This window comes from Eptesicus fuscus, chromosome 2, assembly GCF_027574615.1.
Source record: "Eptesicus fuscus isolate TK198812 chromosome 2, DD_ASM_mEF_20220401, whole genome shotgun sequence".
NCBI lineage: Eukaryota > Metazoa > Chordata > Mammalia > Chiroptera > Vespertilionidae > Eptesicus > Eptesicus fuscus.
Genome location: NC_072474.1, coordinates 5,748,456 through 5,759,903, shown reverse-complemented (window position 1 = coordinate 5,759,903; position 11,448 = coordinate 5,748,456). Strand labels below are relative to the sequence as shown.

Below are 11,448 nucleotides of genomic sequence, written 5' to 3'. Positions count from 1 at the left end.
TTAATTTTTAAAAGAAAAAGAGGGGAAAAATCTATAAAATAAACTCAGGTATCATGAACAATGAAGTCCAAAGCATTAGCTGAGACAAAATCCTTATATGAGGTAAAGGCAAGTAAGAGCTCCCAGGACTTTAAGATGTTCATTATCCCTAAAATGATGAGCTATTGTCCTAAGGTGCAAATCTTATCACTCAGTGACCTACATGATGTTTGGCTGTTTATCTCCTTTTTAAATAAAATACCATGCAGGTTATCATGTACATATCAAAAGCAAATATGAAAGCTCATATATTTGAATAAGACATATTAATTTACTCATGATGTAGGAATCCTAGATGCTACCTTGTCATTTCAATTAGATGCTGATATATTTGGTCAAGAATATCCACATTCACATCAGCCTAAGGCAGGCGTGAACTACCGTATGTTTATTTCTATTATAAGCAGAAATAGAAACAGTGTATGTTATTGTTTGATACTACTGGAACACTCTCAGTTAAAACTTACATGATAACAAATGTGTCTTTCTAATCTGGGTGATAACCCTAATCTACACTAATAAAAGAGAAAGATGCAAATTGGCCGTACCTTCGCGACACCCAATCATTCTTGCACGAATTTTCGTGTAGCGAGCTTCTAGTAAAATATAAATCTACAAGTAACAGTCGATAACTTAGAGTAGTAGATAACGTGGTGGCACATTGTCATACATGTCTACCTCCATCTAGAACATTTTATGGATCTCACCAGCGGAGGTAACAGACAAGAGTCTGTTGCTTGGACTCACTGTGCTGTCCTGGCCCCTCTCTGACTCTGCCCGAAAAGCAAGCCTCAACCTATGACAACCTGCAGTCTTCTTTGCTTTTGTCCTTCTCGCTTCTGCCCCTTGTCTCTTCTTTGCACCTGAATGGGAGTCCCCTAATTCTCTTGCTGGTGCCAAGTCATTTTCTAGACTAATGCTACCTAAAACCTTTCTGACTCCCTGGCTTGGACACTGGGACATCACACAGCCCTCTGTACCTTCTGTTTGAGAGGCAGCAGTAATGTCCTCGGAGGGACTTTCATTTCCGAGCCGGGCACTGCTAGACACGTCTTTATTCTCTGAGGGATGGCTGGAGCAGCACTGGCTCCTTCAGCGTTAGCTTTTACAGCTCCTTCCTCTGATCCCTCAGCGCTGGCTCTGGAGCCTGAGGCCTGAATGGTATTACCTTCAAATAGTAATGGTTCTCCATCAGCTCTTCCTTTCCCCACCTTGGCGTTTACATCATCTTCGTGGTTCAGTGTTCCAACCAACTCCATCTTAGGGTCTTCTGGAAAGCCCAGGTTTTCACTGCTTCCAGCCACAATGTTCTGTTTTGGATTTCCAGTGACCTCATTTTGAGTTTTCATCAGGAGATTTTACCTGCTTTTCTTCCTTAACTTCACTTAGATATGGGTTCTGAAATATTAACTCTTCCCTAATATCCTTAGGGGTTCCTACAGGTGCTGGTGACTTTTTCTTCTTGTTTTTCTTTTTCTTGTTTTAAGTCTTCTTTTGGGATGAATCCAATCCCTCTCCCTGTGGGTCATTCTTTTCTTCACTGGGTTCTCTCTTGGCGTTTACCTTAAGTGCACCTGCTGCCTCCTGAGCACTGGCTGCTGGAGAAGAGGAAGGGGCCAGGACTTCTGTCTGGACTGGTTTCTCATCCAGTCCTCATCCTCTTCCTCACTGTTCTCCGCCCCTGTTCCCGAGCTTGGAACCGGGACCTCCCTGGGTTCAGCCCCTTCCTGGTTGGTGAGATCTTTCTCTAAACTTGGGCCCAACTCTTTGAGGACATGGACGGCACATGTGTCATGACTCACTGTGCCTTGGAGACGTGAGGCCACTGTGCCCGCTTGGGCCTCCAATCCAGCTAGCCCTGCCTCCACCGCACCCTGGGAGCTAGCTGCTCACCTTTTCAACTTCAGGTATTTGCCAAGGAGCAGGTTCCTGATGTGGTTTTGTGCTAACCTCTCCCAAACTGGTTTGAAAATCTTGCTCTTCCTGTTCCTGTTTTTCTGCAGCTTCTTCACTTTGGTTTTTGATATCCAAGGCATTCCGGCTGCCCTGCCCAGTCGCAGGACCCGATGTTTCACATTCTGGTTCACTGGAACGCTTAGACTGCTCAAGCGGAGCCCCAGTCCTAGCATCTGGGGTGCTTGTGAGCTCCCTGGACTCAACCTGCTCTGCATGTTCAAGGAAGGACGTGCTCTCTAGAACTGGGCTTTGAACCTGTCCCTCCTTTGTACCTAATGTTCCTGGGGCAGGGGGGGCCCACTGTTTTCAGAGGTTTCCCAGTCCTCGGCACTGTCACCTGGAGGCAAGACCTCGGTGTCCACAGAATCCTCTAAGGGGTCCTCTTTGTGCTGTTCCTGCACAGTATTTTGCAAGAGTTCTCTTTTCCCCCATTCTCCACAATTTCATTTTTCACCTCCACCGCAGTGGCTTTTCCTAGGGTCCCGTCCCGGTCACCCTGAGGGCATTCAACTCTTCTTTTCTCATCTTGGTAGGACCTGGGTATCTAACACTATTTGGGGTGTCTGAAGTCTCTCCACTGGTAGCTGTTTCTGAATTTAGGATTATTCCATGTTTCCCCAGCATCTCCTCTCTCCGCTGCAGGGCGGCTTTCACTTGGGCGAACTGAAGCTGCGGCAGGCAGTGGGTGTGCTTCTCCTGCTCGAATCCTTTGCTTTTCTCCTCATACTGCTGCCTAGACTCCGCCAGCTGTTCTTCCCGCTCCGGCAGCGTGTCCTTCAGGGTATCGACCTGGCACCTGCAGTTCATCTTCTCTTTGTCCAGCTGGGCGCTGGAAACCATGGACCTCCCTGGCCCCTCCCGGCCTTCTTATACTTCTCTCCCGCTTCTGCTAGCGAGTCCTCCATCTCCCTGATGGACGCCTCTGTGTCGATGGACAGGGAAGTGTCCCACGCCCCCTCCGGGAGGCGGTGCCACCCAGCGAGGCCAGTGTGGCTGCAGACAGGCCAGGCAGGTTACGAGAACCCTTCTCAGTGACATGTTTTTCTGGTCTCTCTTCAACCCTGCCAGATCTTCTGCTCAGGGGGCTGTGCCTGTATAACTCTCCATCCTAACCATTTCTCTCCTGCTGCTGCCGCTCCAGCTCCTTCCTCCTGATCTCTCGGGCCTCCGCGCGGGCCGCACGCTTTGCTGCCAGCCTGGCCTCTGCCTTGCGCAATCTGGTCCAGTGCCGGGTCCTCGCCTTCAGCTGCTCCAGGTTGGGGAGCCGCTTGCAGCCCGCGCCCTGGGTGCCCATGTCCAGCGGCCGCGCCCCTCCTTAAATACGATTTTACAGTGTACTTCCTCGGGCTCTCATTTGTTCATTTCGTGTACATAGCATAAAGGTTTTCATAACAGCACCACCACAACATTGCACTAGAGTCAGTTTTATTCACTTCCGTAGCTTTTACTGATACTGCTTTGAAGAAAAACAGCCATTTTGATAGCTAATGTAAAAATCTGCATTTTGAAGACGAACATATGAGTGTTCAGAGCAACCTCTTTGTCATATTTGTCAGGAACTGAGTTGCAGTCAGAGTTCTTGGAGCTCAGAGCAGATGAAACGTACAGTTCCTCGGTGAGAGAAGGCATTGATATTTAAACCTGTAATGCGTGTTAAGAAACACTGCTACCTAAGATTTGGGCCATTTGTACCAGAATTAGCTTTCATTTTTTGAATATTTGTCACCAAGGAAATGTAGATTATTTTTCTTTTAGAATCCTGAAAAACAGTCATGGGGAAAGAATACAAGGGTGAAAAAAACAAAGTTTGAATTATGCATATTAAGCATTTTTTACTTTTTTGGGAAAATTTTGTAAGATTTAATCAGTAGATTTTTCAGAGTTGTCAACAGTCTGACAAAGAGGAATTGAGGAAAGTTAGCAGCTCCCCAATACTTGAGATAAACTATCATACTCTGCTGTAAAGGGGTTTATCTTATAACTGTAATGCTCTAGTTTCTTGAGTTATTTGAATAGAATTTTTATAACTTGGCCACTTGTAGAAGTCAATCATGCTTGGAAATGAGATCATATGTGAAAAGACACAAATACTAACACTCAAGCACACAATTTTGGTAGTAATTTAAGGCAATTGTTTTTGTGTGTTTCTTCTTAACTCCTATCATTTCCTCAGTGAGTACACATTTAAGTAGAATCTAGGAATTTTCCATCCTATTGTAGGCAATGCCTAGGAGCAAAGGTGAAAAAGCTCTTCAGTGTACATATGCAAGAAATACCAGTGGAGCTCATGTGACATCACCAAAGCCATAAGTTTTAACAGTAGAATTTTATACTGCCATTTGCGACAACATTGATGGATCTTGAGAATATCATTCTAAATGAAATAAGTCAGAAAGAAAAAAACAAAGAATCATATGATTTCACTCATATGTGGGATAAAAAAATGCAAATAACAAATAAATAGGACAAACAAAAACTCATAAATACAGAAAACAGGATGGTGGTTATCAGAAGGAAGGGGATGGGGAGGTAGTAAGGTCAAGAGGGTCAAATCAATGGTGATGGGAGAAGATATGACTTTGGGTGGTGGGCACACTATGCAATATACTGATGATGTATTTTAAATGTGTACAATGGAAACGCATATAATTTTATTACCCAATAATTAGAGGAAATAATATAATATTGTTATTTTCCCTTTCTCTATAATAGAAGTGTCAGAGATGACAGAAAATCAGTAAAATGTATATGAAAATCTCCCTCCTGTCAAAGTCTGGGGTGCGCTGTGGGACCCAGAGTCAAGTCCCCACCCACCTGCATGCACTTTGAAATCGCAGGATACCCAGACCCGGCCAGCCCCACCCCCATCAAGCCCCTCTAGGTGGGGGGCATAGCCACAGGTCCCTCAGCTGGGAACAGGTGGGGGGCGCAGTCTCAGGTCCCCTGTCAAGCCCCGCAGATGGGGGCACAGCCTCAGGTCACCTAGCACCAGGGTGGGGGGTGTGGCCTGAGGTCCCCATCAAACCCCTGGGGCGGGGGTGCAGCCTGAGGTCCCTCGCCCTGGCCAGGCACCATGCAGCCTCAGGTCCCTGCTGTTCGGTGGTGACATTACGGCATCCCAGCTAATTTGCATATTTCTCTATTATGTAGATAGATATCACCCCAATAAATTTAATTTTAAAAATAAAGGCAAAAAGGTACTTATAAATAATGGCCAAGATAATTGCAACAAAGTTAAAAACAAACTTGAATAGGTTAAGTGCCATACAAAATTCAAAATGTGTACATTATAATTTTCACAACAATCATTTTGAATTTAATCATTATTTGAAAGAATAATTACCTGAAAGACACAGGCATATGAGAGTTATTCCAACCTATTGAGAAAATAATGTCCTAGTCCCACACATTCTCATAGATAATGAAATGACACTAACTTGCAGGAAAGTATGTGTGAAGGAGGCACAACTAATTTGCAGTTGAGACATATTTTAAAATGTTTGTATATTCAAGTTTTAAAATAATTAAAGTCTATTAATGAATTTCTACTTGTATTTAAGTTAACTAAAACTGTATTCCAATTTTATATAACCAGAAGTTAAAAAGGTTTATGTTATTCCAGGAGATAATTTGGTAGGAGAGAAAGTGTTGGAAGGAAGAAAGAAAAAATAAAGAAGAAAAGGAAAGTTATCTCCAGACTAAGTACATATAAGGAAAACAAACAAGTATCATGAAAATAAAATGTTAGCTTAGGAGTTACAAGATAGTTAATGGAGAGAAGACATTTTGAATTTTGAAAAAATGCTTTATAATATCTTACCTTTTAACCTTCTTCTGTATATTAAAAAACTAGGTATGAGAAAATAAATTTTATTTTATAAGATTCTTAAGAATAGATACCTGCTATTTAAAAACACTGTATTCTACTTTCTCAACTAATGATTGTCAAAAATTAACATTGAATGCATGTACATCCTATTTCCCCATAGTTATCTGTTGTTTCCATAAAATAAAATTATAGATGCACACAAACTAGCTGTGCTCTGTTAATAGCTCACACTTTACACAACTTTGAATTGATCCTGACAGGTTAGAAACTAAAGCAAAAATAAAATAGAAAATTAATTACAATAGCATTTTCTTTTTAATTGTGCAAGTAAGTACAACGCATGACAGATACTAGAAGTCTCTTGGAATTTATATTTTGAACTTTTTTCTAAAAATTTAAAGTTTGGCTGTGAAGTAAATTATATCCATATTATAATTATTTTTATTAAATCAAGGGATTATTAATATTTATATTTCAGTAAATAGAATGATTCCCCCCCAATTTGAATAAACACATTTACTTCTCACTAATTACAATTTTAAAATAAATACCTTACTTATTTGTTCTGACAGTGAGTATTAATTATTTGTATTAATTTTGATGTTGCTTCTGTAATTCATATTTTAGTTCTAACAGGTTAACCAGGCTGAATGTTTTCTAGAGTTTGTGGTAGCATGGTTTCTTGAATATTCAATAAACTTGGATTCCCATCTGTTTTAGTTGTTAATGTGAAAAGATATGGCTATCATAAAGAAAAATCAAGAAGTATATCAAACTATACACATTTTTTCTCTTCTGAGGTTATTCATCTCTATTTGTACTTTTAGATGAATCTAATCATATGGATTATTTTGTGATTTTTTTCTTCAAGGAATGCTGTTTCTGAAATTCTACTATTTAGTCCACATTGTTTATTAAATTTTTGCTTGATTGAATATATTATATTGTAATTTATCCATTTTACTGATAGCACGTGTCACTTATTACCAAATTTGAATATTATAAACAAATATGCAAAGAGAATATCATTCACATATCATGAAGAACTGAACAGAAGATGTACATGCATTCCTAGAAGAAAATATATCAGAGCTTATGTTTCTTAAAATGTGTTAAATAATGCCAAACTGTGTTCTAAGGTGGTTGAAGCAATTTATATTCTTATAATATAACTAGGGGCTCAGTGCATGAATTTATGCACCTTGAAAGGAACTGTGGGTGGCAAGGCTGCAGTAGGCACAGGGGCGGGTCTGGGCCCATCCTCCATGTCCCCCCCCAGCCCCTCCCACCAGAGCCCCGGGGCCCCATCTGCCCGCAGCCCCACTCCCGCGGCCCCCACTCCCATGTCCTGACAGTGTTAGCCCACTTGCACCCGCTGACAGTGCAGAGAAACTGGGGCAGGTGCCAGCAGCAGGAGCGAGCAGGGCCGGCACTGGCAGTGGGTGCGAGAGGTGGCTGGGGCCCCAATCACCCCTCAGGATCAGGGGGAGTGGAGAAGCCCTGAGTGGAGATCAGGGCCAGCAACTGCTGCTCGCACCCACGGACGGCGCTGAGTGATCGGGGCCAGCGATGGGCGCCAGCCGTGGGTGCGAGCAGTGGTGCAGGCACCAGCCGTGGGTGCGAGCAGGACCGGCGCTGGCAGCAAAGAATTTCCAGTCACCACCAGAGGCTCGCCCCGATGACAGCGACCAGCAGCCCGCCTTGGTCTGGCGCCCCGCTCACCTGCTCCACCATCCCACTGCAGCCGACACCCGCCATGTTTCGTGCGCACCCCCTGGTGGTCAGCGCACATCATAGTGGCTGGTTGTTTGGTTGTTCTGCCGTTCGGTCTATTTGCATATTAGGGTTTTATATAGAGAGATATAGATATGAAGATACTGAGTGCCTACAACCTTGCCAATAGTTACCAAAATACTTTTCTGATTGATAACATGTTGTCTTTTTAATTTGCATTTTCTTTGAAAATCTTTAGATGTGTTTATCAGCTATTTAGATTTCCTCACATGAGAAATACTTATTCTAGTATGTCTCACTTGTCTTTTTCTCGTTACTGTGGGCATTCCTTATCCACTTAGGTACTAGATCATTTTCTGTTGTATATGTAACAAATATCTTCTCCCAGAACCGTCAAGTGTTGCTTATAGACATCACTGCTTTTGGCTGTTTACAAAGAGAACCACCCCTTTTTGGAATTGTCCCACCTCTGTGGAGAGGCATTGGCTGGATACAAATGCCCCCCCGCCTTCCTCTGGGTTCCACTGAAGCGGGCAAAAGCCCCGAGAAGCAGTGGTGTCCACAGCCTTTCACTTGGAGCAGAGATGGGGAGTAAACGTGGGCTTGCGGGACGGGCTGGGATGGGGGCTGGGGAACGGCGGAAAGGGATCCAGATTTTTTATAGCTTCTTTCAGAAGTCATTTTTTATCATAAATTATTAGAAATGACTTTCTATAGTACATTCTACAATATGCACTTTGGAGTTCACATTCAAGTCTTTGATCTAACTAGAATTTACTTATTTTGTGTGATGTAGTGTCCAATTTATTTATTTTTCCTGTAGAAATATCCATTAAGATCAGCTTTTTAAAATTGAAATGCTATCTTTGCCTCACTGCTTAGTACTACCTTATATTTAATTATCATTTCTGAGCTCTTATATTCTACCAGTCTATTTGTCTATCCTGAAGCAAAAATTATGTTGTCTTCATTACTGTAGCTATAGTTTTAGAGTTTATATATGATAACCTAAGTACTCTTTATCCTTCTTTTGGTTAATCCTCATCCGGGATTATTTTTCCATTGATCTTTAGAGAGAGTGAAAGAGAGAAACAACAATGTAAGATACATTGATTGGTCGCCTCCTGTACTCACACCAGCCAGGGCTGGGAAAGTGCAACCAAGGTCGGTGTCCTGGACTGGCATCGAATCTTGGACCCTTCAGTCTTCGGGCCAGCGCTCTAGCCACTGAGCCAAACCGGCGAGAGCAAGTACTCTTTGTTCTTTATGACTAACTTGGAATTCTTTGTTCATTGCATTTCCATATGAATTTTAACATCAGCTTGTCAATTTCACAAAAATTGTGATTTTAAATAAAGCTCTATTAAACCTATAATTAAATTTTGAAGAATTAGAACTTTTGTATACTAAAACGTCCAATATGTAAACATGCTATAGCTCTCCATTCCACTTATTTTGGTCTTCTTTATCTTTCTCAATAATTTATATTTTGTTCACATTAAATTAAATCCTAGGTACTTTGTATGTTTGATGCTCTTAAAATAAAAATAATATTTAAAAATTACACTAAATAATAGATATATAAAGTCTAAAATATCTAAAAATAAAGATAATCTGCTGGGAAAAATCTTTCTAGGATCACCAAAAAGTTTGTGGGTTTGATTCCCAGTCAGGGCACATACCTAGGTTGAGATTGTTCTCCAGTCGGGTGACTGTGGGAGGCAACAGATCAATGTTCCTCTCTCTCTCCCTTCCTTTTACTCTGAAATCAATAAATATATCCTCATGTGAGGATTTTTTAAAAGATCTAATGTGACAGATATAAGAAACAATAATATAACTTAAACATAAAAATGGATAATTTTTATTATAATGGGGTTGATGGCTTAATTTTAATAGTTTGGGGCTGACGTTTTATAACAGTAACCATGGTCATCTTGTATTACAGCAGTTATTCTTTATCTGAGGGGGTTACATTCTAAGAGCACTATGATAAAGTTTAATATATAAATTAGACACAGTAAGAGATTAACAACAATAACTGATAATAAAATAGAACAATTTTAACAATATACTGTACTAAAAATTATGTCTCTCTCAAAATATCTCAATGTACTGTATTCACCTTTCTTCTTATGATAATGTGACATAATACAATGCCTTCATGATGAAGTTAGGAAAATGACATAGGTATTGTGACATAGTGTTAGGCTACTATAACTATTACTTGAACACAAACACTGTGATACTAAGGACAGTCAATCTGATAACCAAGAAGCCTTCTAAGTGACTAATGGGCAGGTAGGCTGTATGGAGTAGTTGTTAGACAAAGTGATGATTCACATCCTGGGAAGGATGGAGCAGGATGGCACAAGATTTCAACATGTTACTCAGAATGGCACCCATTTTAAATCTTATTAATTGTTTATTTCTGGAATTATCCATATAATATTTTCAGACCACAGTTGACCATGGTAACTAAAACCTTGAAAAGTGAACTGCAGCTAACAGGGAAGGGATGGCTATTGTATTAAATAACACATATTCTCTTATTGCATATTCATTGTCTAACTATATATGTAAATAGAATTTTCTACAGTTATTTGCTTAATTCAGAGCATCCATTTGATGAAAATTGACCAAAATATTAAATTTAGCAAACAGGGACATTTAAAAATTTATTAGAACTAAGTTCCACATATTCAAAAGGAAGGTAAAGATATAAATAGAAGAGTTAAGTCAAATTTCTACAGTTTAAAATTACAGTGTCTAGAATAAAAATGAATTTAGTGGAGTTTTTTACAAATAGAAATGATGAATAAAAGATTAGTAACTTATAAAACAGCAATACAAACTAGAAAAAATAAACACTGAGAGAGTTAAAAGTGAAATATGCTTTTGTGAGTTGTGCAGCAAGAGTTGTGAAGGGGAAGCAAAAGTATTTGAAGAAGTAAAGGCTGAAAAATGTTCAAATTTCAGAAAAATATAAACCAAAAAATTCACAGGATATATGAAGAGAGATATATCATAATCAAATTGTTCAAAACTAGCAACAAAGAGAAAATCTGTAAAGCAGTAGGATATGACACATTTGCAAAGGAATAAAGATATAGATGACAACATATTTCTCATTGTGAGTGAGAAGATAACAGAGCCCAATTTTAAAGTGTTGCAAAGAAATTCAATATAGGATTCCATATCCACAGAAAATATTTTTTTTTAAATTTGAGGTAAGTACACTTTTTCAGACATACAAAAGTTGAAAAAATTCATCACCTGCAGACCAGCATTTCAGAAAATAGTAAAGTAAAACAACCTAAATAACAGCTAAAACAATCTTTTTTATAAACTTCAAAAATCGCAGGATATTTCATAACATGTTATTGTACTTTTCTCTCCTATTAAAACCTATATTAATTTTAACATTAAAATGTCTAACACTCCCAATAAAACCAGAAAAAAAAAAGATTAAGAGTACCTAATACTTGCCCTAACCGGTTTGGCTCAGTGGATAGAGCGTCGGCCTATGGACTCAAGGGTCCCAGGTTTGATTCCATCAAGGGCATGTACCTTGGTTGTGAGCACATACCCAGTAGGGGGTGTGCAGGAGGCAGCTGATTGGTGTTTCTCATAAATGTTTCTAACTCTCTCTCCCTCTCCCTCCCTCTCTGTAAAAAATCAATAACATATATTTTAAAATAAAGGGTAACTAATACTCAAAACAAACAATATAGGGCACAATAAGTATACATGCAAAAGTTTTCCAATTGCGAATTAAAAAAACAACAGGGTAGTAGTTATAGCAGCTATCAAAGACAAAGGGTTGAAAATGAACAAAAATTATTCATGAAGAAATGTTAATTCCTTAATATACATGAGAAAAGGACATA

General features: G+C 39.8%; 1 pseudogene; it reads right to left on the bottom strand.

The window, feature by feature from the left end:
• Positions 1 to 835: 835 nt before the first annotated feature.
• LOC103294975 (leucine-rich repeat flightless-interacting protein 1-like) lies at positions 836 to 3,289 on the bottom strand (annotated as a pseudogene).
• Between the last annotated feature and the right edge of the window lie 8,159 nt (positions 3,290 to 11,448).